Source organism: Podarcis tiliguerta (genome assembly GCF_965153285.1).
Source record: "Podarcis tiliguerta genome assembly, chromosome: 3".
Lineage (NCBI taxonomy): Eukaryota > Metazoa > Chordata > Lepidosauria > Squamata > Lacertidae > Podarcis > Podarcis tiliguerta.
The window spans coordinates 89885061-89906145 of NC_139536.1; the positions used below are offsets into that span (position 1 = coordinate 89885061).

Below are 21085 nucleotides of genomic sequence, written 5' to 3' on the forward strand. Positions count from 1 at the left end.
TCTCGCCAGCCACCAGTGAACCAGAAGTACTTCAGCTGGGTGACAGCCCTGCTTTAAAGGTTTAAGGTGATTGTGATGGCTTAACGTTTCACATGTACCACTAAGAGGTTAGCCAGCTTTTGTATAGTGTGACAGCCATGGGTGAAAATGTGTAAACAGCACAGCGTGTTGAATGAATTACGTGCAGTCTGGCAAGGGACTGGGACTAACTACTTGAATTGTACGCTCCCAGCCGACTGGATGCTGGGCTCAGGAGCCGGCCAGGCTAAAAAGATGTAGGGGCGGCCTGCCTCCCTCAGGTCTGCTCGTCATGCCTCCCACTCCCCCCGGCCGCCACGGATTGACCAATTTGAATGGATGGGTTTGGCGGGTACTTGCGAGCCTCCACAGTGACCGAGGGGGATGGGGAACAGACTGCCAGACTGCCACTCACCAGGAAGGACGGTAAGCAGCCATTGTGTTCCCTGAGCCCTAAGCAACATGCTGGAGGTTGCTTTTTCTTTATGTTCTGCCTACCAAAAGTGCCTATTGTCTTAGGCCACATATAGTCATAGAACTGTAGAGTTGGAAGGGACCCCAAGGAACATCTAGTCCAACCCCCTGCAATGCAGGAATCTCAGCTAAAGCATCCATGACAGATGGCCATCCAACCTCTGCTTTAAAACCTGCAAGGAAGGAGAGTCCACAACCTCCTGAGGCAGACTGTTCCACTGTCAAACAGCTCTTACTGTCAGAAAGTTTTTCCTGATATTTAGTCAGAATCTCCTTTCTCGTAACGTGAAGCCAATGGTTCAAGTCTTATTCTCGAGAGCAGGAGATAACATCCACACCATGCATTTAAAGCACTGATACTACTTTAAAGGGTCATGACTTTCTCCCCAAAGAATTATGGGAGCTGTAGTAGTAGTAGCAGTAGTAATAATAGTGATGATAATAATAATAATAATAATACTTTTATTATTTATGCCCTACCCATCTGGCTGGGTTTCCGCAGCTACTCTGGGTGGCTTACAGCATATATAAAAAATTGTAAAACATCTGACCTTAAAAATTTCTTGATCCAGGGCGGCCACTATGGGTGTTGAGAGTTGTTACGAGTCCCCCCTCCATTCCCCTCATAGAGCTGCCATTCCCAAAGTTCCCTGTGATAAGGGATTGCTAAATCACTCTGAGAATTGTAGTTCTAGGAGGGGATAGGGGTTTCCAGAATGTTCTGGGGAAGCTGTGACTTTTGAAAGTGGTGCCATAGTGATTAAAATGCATGGTGTTAAATGTAACCTTAGTTCTTGGGTTCTGAAAATAACCAGAGGCCCCAAGGCCAGAGCCTCTCTTCATTAATTAAGCAAAAAATCCACAATAAGTCCTCCAAATTCACTGCTGCTTTCTAGGGAAGCCTTTTTAGCAACCGAGAGACATGTTAGGGAAGAACAGCCTCATGGGTATAAGAAAGGAGCTTTAAACGGGGGGGAGGGGGGAGAGAGAGAATGAAATAGAGAGGACAAAAATTACATAAACAGAGGAAAGAACGAAACAGCATTCTGGAGAGACGGCATGTACAGCACAACTTGTTGCCTCACAGACCACAGCTCAGCACCTTGTGTTGTCCATTAGCAGCAGAACTGGCCAGAGAGTTCTAGTACCGAACACAGCAAGAAAATACAGTCTGAAGGGGGTGATTACAGAGCAGGCGCCAAAAGAAAATCATTCCATGAATGAGTGCCGACCTGCTATAGTTTGAGCCTGGTTTGAGGCCGCGTTAAAGATTAAGTGCCTTACGTTTATCTTTAATGATTAACTTATTCATTCATGGTGAATGAACTGCAGTTTTACACTGCAGGTTTTTTGTGCCAAGTACAATATTTCAAATCCATCACATATAATGAAAGGCAACAAAGATGAAATCATCATCAGAATACCAAAGTTAGCAACTTTTCATACCTGAACATGGAATTGAGGCACAGTTCCTTATAGATCCTCCTTATTTTTACAAGGGACTCCATCAAATCCACCACAAAATCATCTATCCACAGATATGTTCCACAATTTGTTAAGGCTTTTGTTGTTATCCTATGTAAAAAAAAAACCAAAAACCATGAGGATCTATGAGGATCTGTACCTTGGGTTAATGCTTTCATGGTGCTGGCAAGTACCAGATCCACTGTGCAGTCTACCAATGTAAGCTTGACTTAGATGGTGCTTTGGGGAGACCCAATAGCAAAATCAATAGGATGAATTAATTTTGCTGGATCTGACTTTTACTCACTTCCCACAGAAAAGAAGAGCATGCAGGTGTTTGTGTGTGTGCTGGCATGTGTGCACATGCTGTGAATCTTTCTATCTGCCTTGCAGAGTGTGGATGAGGTCAGGGTGTCCCAGGCGAGGGAAGCTGGGGTGGTGCTCATGGCTTTCTTTCAAGTTCCTGAATGTGCCCACGGGCCCCCCAAAGTTTGGCAACCCGTGGGGCAATACCTCACAAAGCTGAGAGATGAGCCATCTCTTGGACAGAAGATGGTGAACCCCCCCCCCATCATTTTTACACTACTGACAACACTAGCATAACATTGCATTTTTGCAGTGCCATGCTGCCAGCAAACAGTGGAACTCATGATAATCACATTGCCAAAAGTAACTGTGCTTGAGGCAACAATTTGAAAGATCTATCAAAGGATTCCCAGGCCAAACCCAACTTTAATATCACTGGGTCAGAGCAGCACCATCTCTATCTGTGACCTGAAAGAGGCATTTTTGGCCTCAGGGAAGGGAGTAGAGTATGAGGAAATGCAGCTTGCAATAGCTGTTAGCTCTTGAGCGAGAGCCAAACTACCTTCAGATCAGTCCCAAAATTCCTGACTAGTTTAAAATAAATACATAGTTGAAATGCAAAGTGTGGGGTGGTGTGGGATATAGCTGTGCGGTGCCTTCGCAGCATGCCACCTTCACTGGAGTGGTGCAGACCTCTGCTAAACCATTTACAAATGGAGAACCTTTGCTTTTTCTGAAAACTCTGGTCACTGAATGCCACAAAAGCTATACACTGTTCCCCCAGCTTCTATTTTCACAAATGCAGAGGTAGTTTTGCTGGCTGATACAAATGTTCTTTATCTGTTCTTTATCGAGCACACAATACTTTCACAGCTTCCCCCACCATTGTTTCTTCTCCCCCCACCCCCACCCTGGCCAATTACATGGCAGGGGGGGCGGGCAAAGGATGGAGTTAGATAACAGTGTTTCGCTGTTGCTTTGATGTCCACAGGCATCATCCTCAGCGACTGACCAATGAAAACAAAAGAGGACTCTCTGGGCTGCTGCAACTCCCAGCTATTCTTCTCAGCACCTTTTGATATCCCAAAGGGACCCATAGCCTGACCTTTGCTCTCCCTCACAAAGATCTCATTGGAAGAGTTGTCAGCCGTGTCAAAAATTCTTTCCAAATTCAGCTATTCAGCAAATGGTTTCTTTACTTTTCCCATCATGCCATTCTCTTTTAATGTACTCCTCAAGACTCAAAATGCACCTTCCTTCCTACAAGGGAGAGAACCTGTTTTGGACACATAGTAAACCATTGATGGATGCTTGGTTTAAGAGTTTCTAATTTATGCAGGATTTCTTTCTCACTGACACATGCATTCATTATGTCTTTCTTCTCTGCGAGAGACCACCATCGCCATACTCACATTATGCATTCTAACTTCCTGGGATGCATTTCTCAATTGCTTCATACAGCTGCTTTAATTCATCCGTGGGGGGGGGGGGGCGGTCCTCAAAGATGAGAATAATATCTGCAGCTGTCGTGTAATCCTCAGAGGATAAATTACCAGAGCGATAGCCTTGGGGAGGAAGGCATGCTGACCCATGAGGTGGGGGCTGAAAGGAGTTCCAGTCATTTTGCCCCGAAAACATTGTTGCGGTTTCCCATCTGTGACAACGGACCACTCCTACTTATAAATCTGAGGTTGGGGCGGGGGCCACAGCTAGTCTTGAGAAGAGACTTAGGTGACGAGGAACTGGACTATGGCTCTTCAGGACTCTCCCTGAAGGATGTCTTGGGGAGACAAAAGGAGAGGAAGATCCAATTAAACTTGACTCTGAGAGGCAGTGTGGTATGCTGGGGCGTGTGTTTGAACTTGGAGCAGAGAGACCTGAGTTCAAATCTCCCCTTGGCTCCTCTGCTGACCTTGGACTAGGCCCTAAAATGCAGCCTGAGCTATTTCACATGGTTGTTGCATAGTTAAAAAGGTATCAGCTCATGCAAGCTGCTTTGAGCTCCTTGTCGAAATCAGGGATGTTGCTAGACTACAGCTCTCATCATTCCTGACAATGCTGGCTGGGGATGATGGGAGTTGGAGTCCAGCAACATCCAGAAGGCTGCAGATTCCCTGGCCCTGCTATAAAAAAAACCAAAAAAGAGTCTGCCATCCCTTCCACCCAAGTTACCAGAATCTGGAGAGACTGAGATTCAAGAAAACAGCAGCTGCGGTTTAGGGAGAGATGCTCAGGAAGGAAAATAGCACATATGGAAATGATTAGCCAATAAAATAGTCCTGATCTGAATCCCGATCTCGTAGTTGGTATACATATTTTTTTCAAAAAACAAAAACATGAGAGATCCTGTTCATTGGTCTAATATGGTTTTGGGGGACAATAAGGACAAGAGTTACTCAGTTCCTCATTTATTCCATTTTATGGCTTTATGCTTTAACTCTGCAGTTCATAAAGTTTGCATCTCCAAAGTTCTTCATTTTTTTTAAGTGTTAATTACCAGCAACTTGTAGCAAACTGCCTTCTCCCGTGCAGACTAAGATGAGTTTCAATAAATTCCAAGGAAGCCCTGCTGGTAGTTTATCAACCAGTGACTTGTAGCTTAGTTACAAAAGGGAAGAGGCCTTTTTCAGTGATAACACCCACCTCCTGGAATGCCCTCCCTTCCTAGGGTAATGTGTAAGGCAGAGACAGTAATGACCTCTAAAAGCCTCTTAGAAATACATATATTTGCCCAAGTTTTCTTGGATTCTTAATTTTACATTTCTTTTGGTTTTGTATACTGGTGAGTTTTGTTTGTGATACACAATTGTTTGGCTGTTAATTTGTTATATTTGGGGGGTTTTTTATGTAAACTGTGTGGAGATTTTTGTATTATACTGTAGCATTTTTAATAAATAAATAAATCACACACACACACACACACACTCTTTAGATTTCAGCGTAAAGTCATCACAATTGAATCTCTTCTCCTGGTTCAGTGATAATTTAATCAAATGCACCCCCATGTGGTAACATCTGAGATTTATTATTATTATTATTATTAATTAAACTTCTATACCGCCCTTCATCTGAAGGTCTACGGGTGGCTTACAATATAAACAGTGCAGAAAAATATATGACATAATAACAAACAAAAACAAGTTTGGAGTTCGAAAATACTGGGAGATGTTCTGCTTATTTTAGCAAAGGACATGAGGTAACTGTAAGAAGCAGAATGGTTTTGCTAAATTACAACAGGCTGGTCCATTTCCATTCCTAGAACTGGATTAAAGGAGTTGTGGGTAATATAGCAATTCTGAAACATTTTCCATAGAGATTAAAGAGCCCGGAAAACAAGTCAAGGTCATGAGTTTATAGCAGCTCTCCAGTGGTTCAAGCAGAAGTCTCTCTAAGCTCTACTACTTGAAATTATTTAACTGGAGAGAGTGGGTTGGCCAGTGTGGTTAAGAGCAGTAGACTCGTAATCTAGTGAACCGGGTTCGGGTCTCCGCTCCTCCACATGCAGCTGCTGGGTGACCTTGGGCTAGTCACACTTCTCTGAAGTCTCTCAGCCCCACTCACCTCACAGAGTGTTTGTTGTGGGGGAGGAAGGGAAAGGAGAATGCTAGCTGCTTCGAGACTCCTTCAGGTAGTGATAAAGCGGGATATCAAATCCAAACTCTTCTTGGATGCATGGAAAGCATATAACCTACCATTGAGTCATTCCTATAATTTCTCACTGGGCCACCTGAAGTCTGCTGGGCTCAGCAATACCTCTCACTCTGGGCTTTTTTCTCACCCAAGTATCCGATTTTTATAAAATATTAAAAATTGGACCTCTGCTGCAGAATCTGCAATCTGCAGCGCATGGATCAGACCCTCTCTAACCACCTCCCCACAACTTGGTGCTCCACCGGATGCCTTTCTGGCAGCCCTGGGGAACACCCAAGTTGTGTCCTTTAGATATTATTATTATTATTATTATTATTACCACCACCAAGACCCCTAAAATACAAAGGGTTGCATTCAACAATGTGCTTATGAGATTGTTCCATCAGCACAAGCATTTGTGTTTGCCCAACAAAACGATCTCCTCTCTCTGCCTGTGTGCTGTTCTGGGGGTTATCCTGACCCACTGGCACAGATCTGAGGTGGGCGCTAGTGGAAATTTTTGTGCTGCCTCCCCCTAGTACAATGAGTTCGTTGAATACAGCCCAAAATCAACAGAAACACAGAAACTTTGTTAAACAGACAAAACAAAAAAAGTATATGCTATTTTGATATTGGGTTCTTATTTCAGTTTACATTTCAATAATACTGAACTCCCAACAATTTATATTGCTGATTTCATCCAGTATCTTGTTGTTCCAATACAAAATGATGACTGAACACTTTTCAATAAAGCTTTTGTTCTCCTTCTCTGATTCTAATAATATTTGTGAGTTTTAGCATGTATGCTACAGCTGCATCTCAAATCTTTATCATCAAATCCCTCAATGATATAGGACCCTTTTATTTCCATTTTGGGTTAACCACCATTCTGGCCACTTTTAGCAGGTGGAAAATTATTCCCCACTCTCTCTTCAAACACTCTGGTCTAGATATTGCCAAATAAAATAACTATACTGTCCAACTAAGGTAAAAGTAAGGTAAAGATCCAGTCAAAGGTGACTATGGGATGCGGTGCTCATCTTGCTTTTCAGGCCAAGGGAGCCAGTGTTTGTCCACAGACAGCTTTCCAGGTCATGTGGTCAGCATGACTAAATCTGGTGCAACGGGACACTGTGACGAGTGCCAGAGCACATGGAAACGCCATTTACCTTCCCGCCGCAATGGTACCTATTGATCTACTTGCGCTGGTATGCTTTTGAACTGTTAGGTTGATAGGAGCTGGGACAGAGCAACATGAGCTCACCACCGTTGCGTGGATTTGAACCGCCAACCTACTGATCGGCAAGCCCAAGAGACTCAGTGGTTTTAGACCACAGCACCACCCACATCCCTACTGTCAAACTATATCCAACTAAATCCTACTGTCCAGCTATATCCTGCCATCCTAATAGGCTTCAATATTCACACAAACCCTCTCAAATATCTGCTCTTGCACCTCTGCACTCCCAGCATGTGTCTTCTACTTTTGGATATACTGTATATGACTTAATCCCTGAGGTCTTTAATACCAGCTAAGTTATGTTTATCAAAACTGTTTTTAAAACGTTAAGTATTTTACCCACAAGGAACTGCCTCCCTATATCCAGTTCCAAGAAGCTTCTGGTCTCTCACCATCTAAACTCCCTCTCCCGTTGTTTATTTATATGCCTGTGAAATGTGGAAGTGAAAATGACAGTGCGAAGTAGCAATCCCATCCTGATCTCCTGCCCTGCAGGCAGTGGTTATAACACTCCAGAGCTTATAGAGGATTGTGCAAACAAAACAAAACTGCAGTTGGGGGAGCTCTTTGTAGGGCTGTGTGGACAAGCCATTACACTACGTCTGCAAATCCAGGACTTCATTTTCGTTCAAAGCAGTGCTACAATCTGTGAACTTTTCTCCAGATTCCCAGATCTTGGACCCATGCAGACTATATTTCCCCCTAGTCAGTTTTAAATTGGCTGCATTGCTTCCCATGAGTTTAACTTAAATCACCTTTTGTCTTAGCAAGTGGGCAATTTTGAGTTTGCGTACACATACATAAAGTTAGAATACGCAATCAGCAATGGTCATAAGGTACTGCCGCCATTCAGCCATATGCTGGCATTGAGAATAGATAGCCACTCTGTGCAGACGGTTACTTCATTCCTGTGTATTTCTCCAATGATCTGGCATTACTTTAAGCTGACTATTTACTGAATGCCAGCCTGTACAAATAATACTGGCCAACCACAGTCTTGTGTTTGAAAGAATGTTCTTCCAGGTCAAAAGGAAAAGGGGCATATTTTAGAGCTTCTCTGTGGTTTAGAAGCCTTTGGACTAAATCACTTCACATCTTTGGGTTGACAAAGATTTAGAGTTTCTTGAAGACAATGGCTTCAATCCATTGCAAAGTTATGCACACTTAAGCCCCAAGGATTAAGCACATATTACTGAGCCCTGGGTTCCTGCCTGTTTCCTTCCCAGGCTATGAAGACAGCTCTTTTAACCCCTTCGTTGTAGCCCCAATCACTGTTTTTGCTCATCTCACCAACACCGCTGGTCTGGAAGTATTTCTATACTTTGGGCACACTAAATTCTTGAAGAGCAACCACTTTAATCCGCTCCAGCAAACCCAACAAATAAAGGCTTGTGGCATCTTGAAGACAAACGTGCATATGAAGAAACAAGTCACCAGAGGGGTTCCACTGTTGCAGAACGAAAGAAGCAAAGAATCTTGTGGCACCTTCAGAACAAAAAAAATTACTGTGGCATAAGCTTTTATGACCTCATAGCCCAGTTCAACCAATGCAACAGGCCCTTTCGCTAAAAAAAAGGCTTGCTACAATAAATATGCTAGTCTTTAAAGTGTCACAAGTCTCCTGATTTGTTGGGTTGTAACACCACCACATTTTTTTAAAAAAGGAACCTTGTGTAAGATAAGGACCAGGGGATGAAATTCTAAACACAATGACCTGGAAGGAAGCCCCACTGAAACCAGTAGGCTTTACGTCAGGGGTAGGCAACCTAAGGCCCATGGGCCAGATGCAGCCCAATCGCCTTCTCAATCCGGCCCACAGACGGTCCGTGAATCAGCATGTTTTTACATGAGTAGAATGTGTGCTTTTATTTAAAATGCATCTCTGGGTTATTTGTAGGGCACAGGACTTCGCTCATTCCCCCACCCCCAAATATAGTCCAGCTCACCACATGGTCTGAGGGACGGTGTACCGGCCCACGGCTTAAAAAGGCTGCTGACCCCTGCTTTACATCATAGCAACACACTGTTAAAAAGCTTTCATTTTGCTCTGATTGCACTTTGACTGTTTATCGTGTTGTGTTTGAGTATTTTGCTTTCTTTTACACCGCACTGATAGTGGAAGCTGAGTATCAACTAACAGACTATAGCAGGCTCACTCCAGTGGTGGAGGAGCACTGGTGAAATTACAAGTCATTTCGCTTTATTAGTTGTTCGGCAAAGCTTCCACAAAGTTACCTCATTATTGCCATCTAGAGGGGCACTCCTGCACCACAGTGCAGTAAAAGAAGGACCAAAAAACAAACCCAGAACATTTGTGGTATAAAAGGTTATAGGATTTCAGTAGGAAGTTACAGGGCATGTACTAAATAATATTTTTTTTTTTTTACATTTATATCCTGCCCATCTGGCTGAGTTTTCCCATCCACTCTGGGTGGCTTACAACATATAAAACACAACAAACATCAAACATTAAGAAACAAGGTATCTTATACAAGCAACAAATAAACCAATAAATCAATAAAAACCAATAACAATAACAACAACAATAATAATAATAGTTTACAGTTGTGCCCAAATTAAAGTAACCTCCAACCCCAAATGAACATTTAACCAAAACCAATCCAACAAAAAATGAAACAGAGGAACCAAACTTAGAAAATTTTAAAAATACTATAAGTCCACTCCAAAAATTTTGGAGGCACAAAGGAGATCATAAAACCATGAGCACAAATAATCATGAATGCCCAATAGAAAGGATGTCTGAAGCGGCCTGTAATCTCAAGGAAGAAACTGGGAACACACTAGTGGGAAAGGGCATACGATTAATTCTACACTACCATTCAAAAAGCATGTTTTCAGAATAATGTTCCTTAATGAAAAGCTGGTATAGCCAATCATATGCTAAGGAGAAAACTGAACAGCTGATCAAAAATGAAAGGAAAGATCCACTCAGAGTTTCTCTTATGTAAGCCCTACTGAAATGAACTGAAGAATAACACCTTGTGTAAGTCTCATTCACACTATGGGGATTGCACAGAGAAATGTCCTGGTGAATTGGGCTCCCGGATTCAAAGGTATTTTGTCTGTTTTAGAAGCACAACTTTTGAAATGTAACAATACTGAACATTAATTTTACTTGCCTCTTGAAGCCATTGACTGGATAATAGCATGGCAGCAAGTGGTTTCTTAGTTGAGGACTAATGAAAACCATCAGAATTTCCAAGTTCTCTCAATATGTCAAGTGGTTTGAGAAATCAGTTTAAAATGGGCGACATGGGCCATATCATTCCACATCTGAGCCTTCTGTACTTTCTAGCTATTAGCCTGTGAGCCTAATTCAAGGTGCCGGTTAATATCTTTTATGCTGTAGTCATCTGCTACTAAGTTCCACTGACTTAAAAGGACACACCTGCAGATAAGCGTGCACAGAATTGCAGTATAGTCCCTGCAAGGCTGGCCCATAACATTTTGGCACCTGAGATGAACCACAAAATGGCGTCCCCTCTCCAGCCAGGGAGGTAGGTGTGAGTGAAGACCTACACCAGGAACAAGAGAGGAATAAAGATCTACATCAGGATCTGCTGCCCCGTGCATCCTGCCGCCTGAGGCAGTAGCCTCACCTTGCCTCATAAGTGAGCCGGCCCTAAGCCCCTACATAACATAGAAAGGTCTTAAGATCTGTGAATACAACCTTGCTCTATGCACCCCTTTTTATTTATGTAAATTAGATTAGTGGGGGGCAGCACAGATACGGATGGGTGGACCTGTCCATTTTGTTTTTCTCAGTTTCTCATTTTCTAATCTTAGATTCAGTTCTCCACATTTCTACATCAATTTGCAACTTCTTTTAAGGTCCTCATGAAAATTCATCAGTATTTTGCTGTGAATTTCTCCTAATATCTGCATGTTTGACTAATATACACATTTTTGCAAAGCATTTCCCTCCAATATAACACATCTTTGTACGCTATTTTCACTAGTTTTTGCCAATTTATGCACATTTTACCCTGGCATGCACTTTTTTGTACACCTTACTTAGCTAGAGAACTGCATTGCAAAATTCAGAGATTTGCAAATTTCAAAGGATGGCTATGTTCCACAAGTATTACTTCAGAAAGTGCAAATTAGGTAGACTCACCTTTAATTGTGAAATGAATCAAATTTCACCCCATCCCTAGATACTAAGTAGGACATTTTCTGCTGCTACACCTACATTACAGAAACCATGACTAGGGAAATGTTTCTCTGTTAGCTCTTATTTCCATCAGAAGAATAGATTTTCCCTTCAGAGAGTTTTTAATTACTAAAAAGTGGCTCAGTCAGGTTCTATTCTTCTGTTTGCTTTTATAATTTTAGATGGTATTTTTTCTTAAAGTGCATCTGTCTTCATTTTAGAACAAGGTACTGCTGTTTGAATGCCACTTAGTGCATAATTGAATAAAGGCAAAGAACATGTAGTATCACAAACACTAATAAAGTAGAAATGGTCCTTATTGTAAAAAATAAAATGATAAAAAGTATTTTAAAGTATCAAGTGGACTGCAGATACTTTATTTTTAAGCCTGTAGGTCTAAATACAGAATCACATAATAAAACAAAAATAAGAGCTTGTAGGAAACCAACAACAGTGAATTGTGCCCATCTGATGCAAGAAGGCTATAATAATAATAATAATAAAAATAATAATAAAAATTTATTTATATCCTGCCCTCCCCAGCCGAAGCCGGGCTCAGGGCGGCTAACAACAATAAAACAGTACAGACTCAGTACAGTGCTAGACTCAAATGTGAATACTGCCTTAAGTTGGAGTGTTTGGATTTAAACAATAATGATAAAATGTCCAATCTAAATGCACTTCCAATGTGAGCCAAAGTAGTTTACTATCAGTTTTGGGCCGGACATATCTAAATCTAAATCTCTGTTTAGTCATAATACTCAGCTTCAATCTGTCAGCATCTCTTAGCCCAACTTTCCTTATAAAATAAGGCTTATACCATCACGTGTAATAAATAATTACAAGCAGGCACCTTGAAACAATAGGACAATGGCAATAAGACTGAGGATTCAGCCTTCATTAATGGAGCTCCCTTTATCCTGACCTGACTGCAAGGCAGTACTACAACTGAACGACTGTACAAACCAGGTTACTCTCAATGTGAGCTTTTTCTGTGTCTGTGTTCATGGAACACTCTGTATGAAAGCAGAAAAGTAACAGAAAACCGCATTGTTAACTGTTGAAGGATATCTTAAATTATTCCATTCTCTGTTTCTCACTCTGTTTTATTATTAAAACAATATGCATGATTCTAAGTAAAGCAAGTTAGAATGGGAGTCAGGAAAATAAATCAGGATTCTGAGAATGCCCTTGAATTTCTTGCACTGATTACAGAGCTCAAGCCAGGGGAGGGTGTCAGAGAAACTCCCACACACACACACACACACCTCTATTAACTCTGAGTAAACAAAGAGTAAGAGTGCCTTGCCTTAGTTGTAAGATAGAGGATTTGCTCTTGCCCCACATGCATTCAAAACTCCCATTGGTTTCATCGAAATGAGGGGGGGGGCGCAAAAGTCCAAATGGGTAGTGCAGTTATACACTGCAGTTAATATTAATGCAATCAAGAAATGTAAAAGTCTGGGTGTGTGAGCGTGGACTTGTCACAAATTAAGTGGTTTCCCTATTCTAGGAATGTTCACAGATGAATGGAAAGGAGTGACAGTGAAATAGACCAACATCCAATCTGACACTAATTACACACACGCATTAACAGCAGTTGCTGTGGATTTCCTTCTCCTTTATAACAAAAAAAACACAAAAGTGGGGGGTGGAGTGGAAAGAATCAGCCCCTTTATCTACACCCAAAGCTACTCAGCGCAGGGTCTCCAGCAATCTGCTCCCTAAAACTCAGCAGCCGTTTACCACTTTACTGCGCTCAATTACCTTGGAAGGTTTGATTTCCCCACCATTTCCTTCAAGTTTTGTTTCAGGAGGGGGATGGGGGCAGGTTGGAATCTGGGCTGAGAGAGGAGAACTCAGTTCATTCAAAGAAAAAGAAAAACATTACAAAAGGGAACATAGATTTACGTTCCAGGTTCCCTATGCCCCAGGTTACGCACTTCAATTCCATCAATAAAACTGCAAGGACCACTTTGTAAGACAAGAAAGGTTCGTCTAGTTCATTTTACAATCTCTCCCCTCACCCCTTATTCTTTCTAGGTTGCAAAGTATAAGATCTACACACACACACACACAAAGAATGTGCACAGGCATCCAGAAACACTGGCTCTCTGCCCCAAAGAGCTTACACTAAATATATAGCAACACAACATGAGCAAACAAAACCCATTGTAAAAGTCAAGGTTCTACCATACAGCTAAGATACTCATTTTCCTTCTGTGGGTCCGAAAGCACTGGATAGCAATAGCCTTTTCTTTCTCTCTCCGGAGCAGTGCTTCAGATACTAACCCTACCCTCTTTTGATGCTGGTTTCTGACCTGGACGCCCCCCCCCCTCCCTTCTTACATGGCTTCTGCTCATGTCTCTATCTCCCTCCCCCCTGCCCACCCACCCCCCAGTTCTGTTCAAGGGACTGGAATTCAACCTTCTCTCCTTCCTGGGTATTCTGAGTGGTTCCTACCTTCCACTTAGTGACTCTTGCTTTTCCTTTCCTTCCTTACGATTTGCAAAGTGGAAAAGAATTCTGAAAGGGGAGAAGGTGGGAGGGGAGAAAAAGAAATCTTACCTCTGAGGCTCCCTTTGTTGCTTGGAAGCAGGCAGGAATGACAATTAGGGAAGCATTCACCTCCTTTTACTGCTAGCAGCGTGCTCTAAAGAAAAGGATAGGGATGCTGCTCTGTGTCTCCTCCCTCTTCTCCCTGTCCCACCCTCCTCCTCCTCCTCCTCCTCCTCTCATGCTCCCTCCCATCCATAGCCTGAAAGACAGCTCTCGTTGACCTCCCGCTTCAAGTCACTTTTCACCATTGACCTCCTGCATCAAAGTCTCCTCTCTTGCCTGTTGAAGTTGCAGCTCCTAGCTCGCTCACTTTCTGTCTCCCGATATTATACAGCACAGGACAAGAGGCAGATCTGCAGCTACTGGGAGATTTCTGGGAGAGACGCAGTAGACAGGCACAGTTTCTTACTTTCAATAATTAGGCTACTGGGAAATAGAGCAAGAGGAGGGGGACAGAAGTGGATTTTGTGTGCGGAAGCCCTTGTGATACCTGTTTCCGATACCGATCAGAAATTCCTAGGTGCAGCATGCGCTTGGAGGCACCCTGTTCTTTCATTCTTAGCGTATTATCTCCCCAGCCGCGCTGCTATCTTGCACCTGGCTCTGGTTGGCGAACCTAGTAAAATAACGAAGTAGTTTTAATAAAAAATAACAAAGTAGATCCAACAAGCCTAAAGCCTGCCCACGCCTCTTGGGCACCACCACTGGAAGGGCAACGCACACCACAATCTAAGCATGCCTGTCCTGGGTTATTTATTCACATAACCACTTTTAGATCTTACACCAGTGTGTGCAATCCTTTATTGACTGATGGATTCTTTTCTAACCCACCACTCACCTTGTGCAAACTGACTGCTCCTGTTCCAATGCAGCCATGGGCATTCACCACCAGATACATGCGCCATGAGATGAAACTCATTCCGTTCATTCAGCGGACACCAGCTGGATCTCACTCCATTTGCCTATACAATCCATATGGATAAAGTCAGCTTGGCTTGAAACAGATGAACAGCTTGGTTCTGTGAATCTATTCCATTCCCCAGTAAGTTCACGTCTTGTTTTCTGGCTATAGCTCCGACTTAACTGGCTGGACACTGGGGAGTGGGGGTTAGATTCTGATGAGTGGGCACTGGGAAAAGAGGAGAGGGATGGAGACGGACTTGAAGGGATCTGTGGTCTGGGGGAGCCTGTAAGAGGTAGGAGATGAGTGCCAGAGGCAGGAGGAGCCAAAGGATTGGAGAATGAAGAACAGGTACAGGAGGACGGAGAGGTAAGTCAGACTGGCGTAGAGTCAAGGGCTTCAACACCTCCTCCTGCTCCTACCTCTCCTGCTCCACTCTCTCCCAGGACCAAAGGAGGATTGAAGGGGAGGAGCTGAAGCAAGCTACACACAGATGCAGTCTTTGCCTGCTCAGGTGGGGGAGATACATAAGCTAAGGGTGGGGATAAACCTTCTCTGTCGAGGCACCTGTCTCATCGGATGCGCACCTAGCAGTAGCTGAGAGACGCAGGACTGATGGACGTGCCTTTCCCTAACTTGCAATTGCACTTTTGACTGGACATTCCTTGCCTGACAGCAGCATGGCACAAACTAGTTTGTGTGGCTGAATCAACTGAGATTTCATCCAGACAAAATGGGGTTCCTATTTGTGGACCAACAGGGGATTGGGCTGAGAAGATAAGAGTTCTGTTCTGGATGGGGTTGCATTCCCTGCCCCCAGACTTCCTTAAGGATCAGGTTTGTAGTATGGTACTCACTTTGGGCCATGCAAATAGTATCGGTGGTATAAACCACTTCTCATTAGCTTAGGCTGGTACACCAACTGCAACCCCTCCTGAATAGAAATGAATGCCCTAGTAACATAACAGAGGCACTACCCTGGAAGACGTCTTAGAAATATCAAGTGGCTTTTGGAAAACTTGGGTTATATGGATGATATCTCACTGATGTTGAAATAGTTCCACTGGCTTCCCATCTGTTTCCAAGTACCATTTCAGGTGCCCTTGAGCTACAAAAATCCTATATAGTTGGGGACCAGTATACCTCAAGGAACACCTAACTCAATAGAAACCTGCATGGGCTTCAAGCTCTGTTTATGGGGCCCCCACCTGCTGACATGGGAGGAATGGATCTGTTCTGCAGTGGCTTTCTTGTCCCTGGAATGCCCTCCTGGCTTCAGCACATCCAGTAACTACATTGCTGAATTTCTGGCACTAAGTAAAGACACTTGCTTGTTTACCCAGGCAATTTAATCCAGGTTATGAGTTGGACTGCTGCTGATCTTGACATTTGCCTTCAGCTGAAATCGTAGTTGGTTTTAATGTGCTGGACTCTTACATACTGCAGTGTTGTTTTAACACTATATTTTTAAATATGTTATTCTATCTGCTGCAGTATTGCTGTTAGCTAGTTCAGTTTCTTGGATTTTTATTTCACAATCCCCGTGCAGTGCTTGGGAAGTTCATTTTAAAACTGAACTAATTCTAGTTCAAGACACCCTCTCCAAAAAGGATCTAGCTCCAGTTCCAGTTTGTCATCTTACAAAATAAAGTAGTCCAGTTCACATTCATCCAAATGAACATTTTAGTTCATAAATAGTTCATCCACAAATTTGTTGCGCAACACCGCTTCAGTATTATGTTAATGAATTTAGCCTGCTTCAATACTGTGTTGTAACTTGGAACTATCTGCACCTTATGGAGTATATGAACATATGAACCTGCCTTACATTGCAGATTGGTCAACCTAGCATAAATGCTGTCTATACCAAATGGCAGCAGTGCTCCCAACAGTTGAAGAAGAGATATTTCTTGGCCTTAGGAGTATAGAAGGCTGCCTTATACAGAGTCAGACCATCAGGGTCAATATCGTACAAACTGACTTCCAACAGCCCTTCAGGGTTTGAGACTGGAGACATTCTCAGTCCTAAATGGAGATGCAAGGGATTGGACCAGGGACTTCCTGCTAAGACCCTTTCAATGTCAATGGGTGGCGCAGTTATTATAATTTACTGTTTATTTAAAATACTAATGATTTGCCTTTGCCTGCAATGTTATGTATAGTAATATGCAATAATTAAAAACAACACACAAATACACAAAGGGAAAAGATCATTACAGCGGAGCAAGAGAGTGGAATTCACAATTTCACAAAGCCGAACAAAACAGCTTTTGCAGCCTGTCCAAAACTAGGCAAAGATGGGGGTCAACCTTTAGTTCCCTAGGAGGAAAATACACCACTCCTACTACCCCTAGCCAACATGGCTAGTAGTGAGGGGTGATGGGAGCCACAGTGGATGGTTAGGGTGGGGTAGTGGTCTCACCTGACCTCCAGTCAGTTGCATCACTGCTACTAACTTAGAGGGGGAAGGGTGAGGTGGTGGTGAGGTTGGGGTAGTGAAAGTTTACCAGTGGGAGCTCTGGAATGGCTATTTGAAAGGACATTTGCTATGCAGTGACTGCTGCCGTGCCTCCTCTATCTCCTAGTAAGCACCAGGCAGAAGGTCAGTTGAGTGCCACCACTCCATCTGCTACTGGATGGGAGTTGCAGTCCAGCAATATATAGAGTGCACCCCATTTGCTATCCTTGCAATAGGGGTCGCATCATATATTTAAAGCTAGTAGTAGTAGTAATTTCCTGCCCTAAGGTCCCAGGGCAAGTTACAACCACTAAAACACATTGTTCTGAAGAGTTTCAAACAAATTAGTGAAGGTAAAGGGACCCCTGACCATTAGGTCCAGTCGTGGCCGACTCTGGGGTTGCGGCACTCATCTCACTTTACTGGCCGAGGGAGCCGGCATACAGCTTCCGGGTCATGTGGCCAGCATGACTAAGCCGCTTCTGGCGAATGAGAGCAGTGCACGGAAACACCGTTTACCTTCCTGCCGGAGCGGTACCTATTTATCTACTTGCACTTTGACGTGCTTTTGAACTGCTAGGTGGGCAGGAGCAGGGACCGAGCAACAGGAGCTCACCCCATCACGGGGATTCAAACCGCCAACCTTCTGATCCACAAGTCCTAGGCTCTGTGGTTTAACCCACAGCGCCACCCGCGTCCCTTCAAACAAATTAAAGGTAAATGTAAAGGCACCCCTGCCCGTACGGGCCAGTCTTGACAGACTCTAGGGTTGTGCGCCCATCTCACTCAAAGAGGCCGGGGGCCAGCGCTGTCCGAAGACACTTCCGGGTCACGTGGCCAGCGTGACATCGCTGCTCTGGCGAGCCAGAGCCGCACACGGAAACGCCGCTTACCTTCCTGCTAGTAAGCTGTCCCTATTTATCTACTTGCACCCGGGAGTGCTTTTGAACTGCTAGGTTGGCAGGCGCTGGGACCGAACAATAGGAACGCACCCCGCCGCGGGGATTCGAACTGTCGACCTTTCGATCGGCAAGCCCTAGGCGCTGAGGCTTTTACCCACAGCGCCACCCGCCTCCCGCCTCAAACAAATTAGGTGGGGCCTAAAAATTATACATCTCAGGTGTCAAAAACCAGGGTAAAGAGGTGTATCTTCTTCTGCATTCACTGAAAGCTGTCTGATGCAGATGCCAGACATGCCTCTGTGGTCATGTCTACAACACATATTTAAAGCACCTCCAAAGCCAAAGAATCCTGGGAAGTGTGGTTTAACCCTTGCAGGGTTATAATTCTCAGCACCTTTAACAAACTACTCAAGATACACAAACTCAGGATTGGATGAATCTTAAGGGGAAGAGAATTCTGAGGATCAATACGTCTTGTTGTAAATGGCATCAAAAGGAAGGATAACAGATAGACTTAAAGAAAGAAAGAAATTGCTCGTGTGAGAAGTTATTTTTCACCTACCAAGCTTCCATGCCAGATGCCTTTCTAAATGAAGAGCTGTTTTACATCCTGACAACTCTGTTTAAAAGGATTCCACCAGCCCCCCACCAGGTTGCAGCACGTGGTTACTCTCCTCAGAAACATTGTGCAGGGAGATGAATTATATGAATTTCTCCACAAGCATGACAAGAGTTTGGAAATTAAGATAGTGAAATCAGATGCACACATCTGTTAATGAGCTTTTCTTTTTTATCACTGGAGTGCAACTGTCCTTAAGGCGGCTCTCATTCCAATCAGTGCGTGTGTACATGAATGTACATCTAAAGCAGGCGTCAGCAACCTTTTTCAGCTGTGGGCTGGTCCACCGTCCCTCAGACCATGTGGTGGGCCGGTCTATATTTTGAAAATAAATAAACGAATTCCTATGCCCCACAAATAACCCAGAGATGTGTTTTAAATAAAAGCATACATTCAACTCATGTAAAAATACCAGGCAGGCCCCACAAGTAACCCAGAGATGTGTTTTAAATAAAAGGACACATTCTACTCATGTAAAATCACGCTGATTCACAGACCGTCCGCAGGCCAGATTAAGAAGGCGATTGGGCCGCATCCAGCCCCCGGGCCTTAGGTTGCCTACCCCGATCTAGAGTGATTAAAAAAGGAACTTGTGTGTGTATTTGTATGGCTTTTAATCGGCAAATCCTGAAACTTAGAAATTGCCATGGATTCTCTAGTATTCGCCTGGGCTCCCTGGGCTTTACATACAGTCTCTCAGAAATTACTTCCAAGAACCGTGTAAGGTCAGCCAGGACTATTTCTCCATCTTACAGGCAGGCAGGGCTGAGTGCCAGCAGCTTGCTGATGGTCTCTCAGCAAATCTGTAGCAAGCGCAACATTTTAATCATCAGGAACTTTCTGAATCACAGTTCAGTCTATGTAACATCTGCTTTCAAACTGCTATGGTTTTCTATTTCGGGGATGGGGTGAGTATTTTGCTCAGTTCCTTTATTATCTGACATGGTGCAATAAGAAATACTGTATTCTTTAACCATTCCTAAATCAATATTTATTTTGCATTATTGATGGTAAGCAGTCGGCCCTGAAGCCTTTTGTGTGCTTTCCAATTCATAGATAATTGCCACAAATATCTAACAGTTTGCAATAATTCAGAAAGCAAATTGTGTGTCGTTTTAACATGGCAGAAGAAATGCAATCATGTGTTTCTGCAGAATGTATGGCTTGTTTGTTTATCATCTTTATATTCCACTTTCCCATCCAATGCCAGAAACACACAGGGTTAGAGTGAAACATTTAAAAAATCACAAATGGTTGCTCAGATGCAATGAAGCATTGCAGAAAGCTGTATAACAAGTAATAGAGAGTGATTATAGTTAAGTGCTTAGGAAAAGTAACCTTTAAGCAACTGGGAAGGATCAAGTTGCCAGCTATGCACCCAGTCTTGAAAACGAATGCATGTCAGTATGCTATAAGCCCTTTTCTTATGTAATCCTGTCAAGGGATAAAAGGAACATCATAAGCAGGCCTTTTTTCAGGGGGAAATCACAAGGACCATTGCTCAGTGTGCATCACTGCCATTCTAAGAAAACAAGGGAGGTGTTCATTCTGGCACCTCTTTTTCTAGAAAAATAGCACTGGTTGTAAGTTTTGGTTGAGCAAAATTGAGGAGGGGGCAAAGCTTCTAATGGATGATCCCACTTCAAAATAAAGGGGTGGGGGGGCATATGCTTCTTCCTGGAAATGCATCTATGAATGCGTCCCAAACCAAAAATATGACTACACATAGAAAACTAGCATCGGGAAGAGTTCAGCTTTAAAGGTGAAATAAACTCATGCAATGTGAAGAAAAATTCTTGAAACAGAAATAGTAGCTATTACATATTAGGATTTTTATTTTAGCAAATTGAGTTTTTAATAAATTCACTAATGGCAAATTATTATTTTTACAGGGAGTATGGTATTTTAATTATTTCTTTTTCTTAAACTCTTTGTTAACTGCCTTGAGTTAACACCTCTCACACACACACCCACACACACCTTCTAAATAACATGTGTTTTTCCTAAACATAGGATGCGAAAGCACACGTTCCAGCAAGACCCTATGCCAATGGTTTTCAACCAGTGTGCCGTGGCACCCTGGGGTGCCTTGAATAATAGTCAGGGGTGTGGAGGGCAACCCTGGCCTCTGCCCCTCTTTCCTTCACTCCCTCCTATGATGCTCTCTTGTGTCTCTGCCTCCCAAAGGCTTACACAGCTGTTTGTTGCAACAGCTCCGGCTACAAGCTCCCCAGGCGAATGGTGCCTCTGGGGCTGGCCCGAGGGTGCTTCCCAGGCCCCTATGGGGCAGTGTGAGGAGGCACCTCTCTTTGAGGCGGGGGAGGGGCAGCTCAGACCAG

The 21085-nt window shown here is 43.4% G+C and overlaps 1 protein-coding gene across 1 annotated transcript in view; it reads right to left on the minus strand.

Moving 5' to 3' along the window:
- The window catches only part of GREB1 (growth regulating estrogen receptor binding 1), a 98419-nt gene that overhangs the window by 75398 nt on the left and 1936 nt on the right, over positions 1-21085 (minus strand). The window contains exons 2-5 of the mRNA XM_083431343.1: positions 14705-14828; positions 14357-14482; positions 13771-13833; positions 1939-3522 (exon numbers count right to left, since the gene is read on the minus strand). The gene's annotated coding sequence lies outside the window, so the exon portion shown is untranslated. The remainder of the gene's footprint in view (positions 1-1938; positions 3523-13770; positions 13834-14356; positions 14483-14704; positions 14829-21085) is intronic.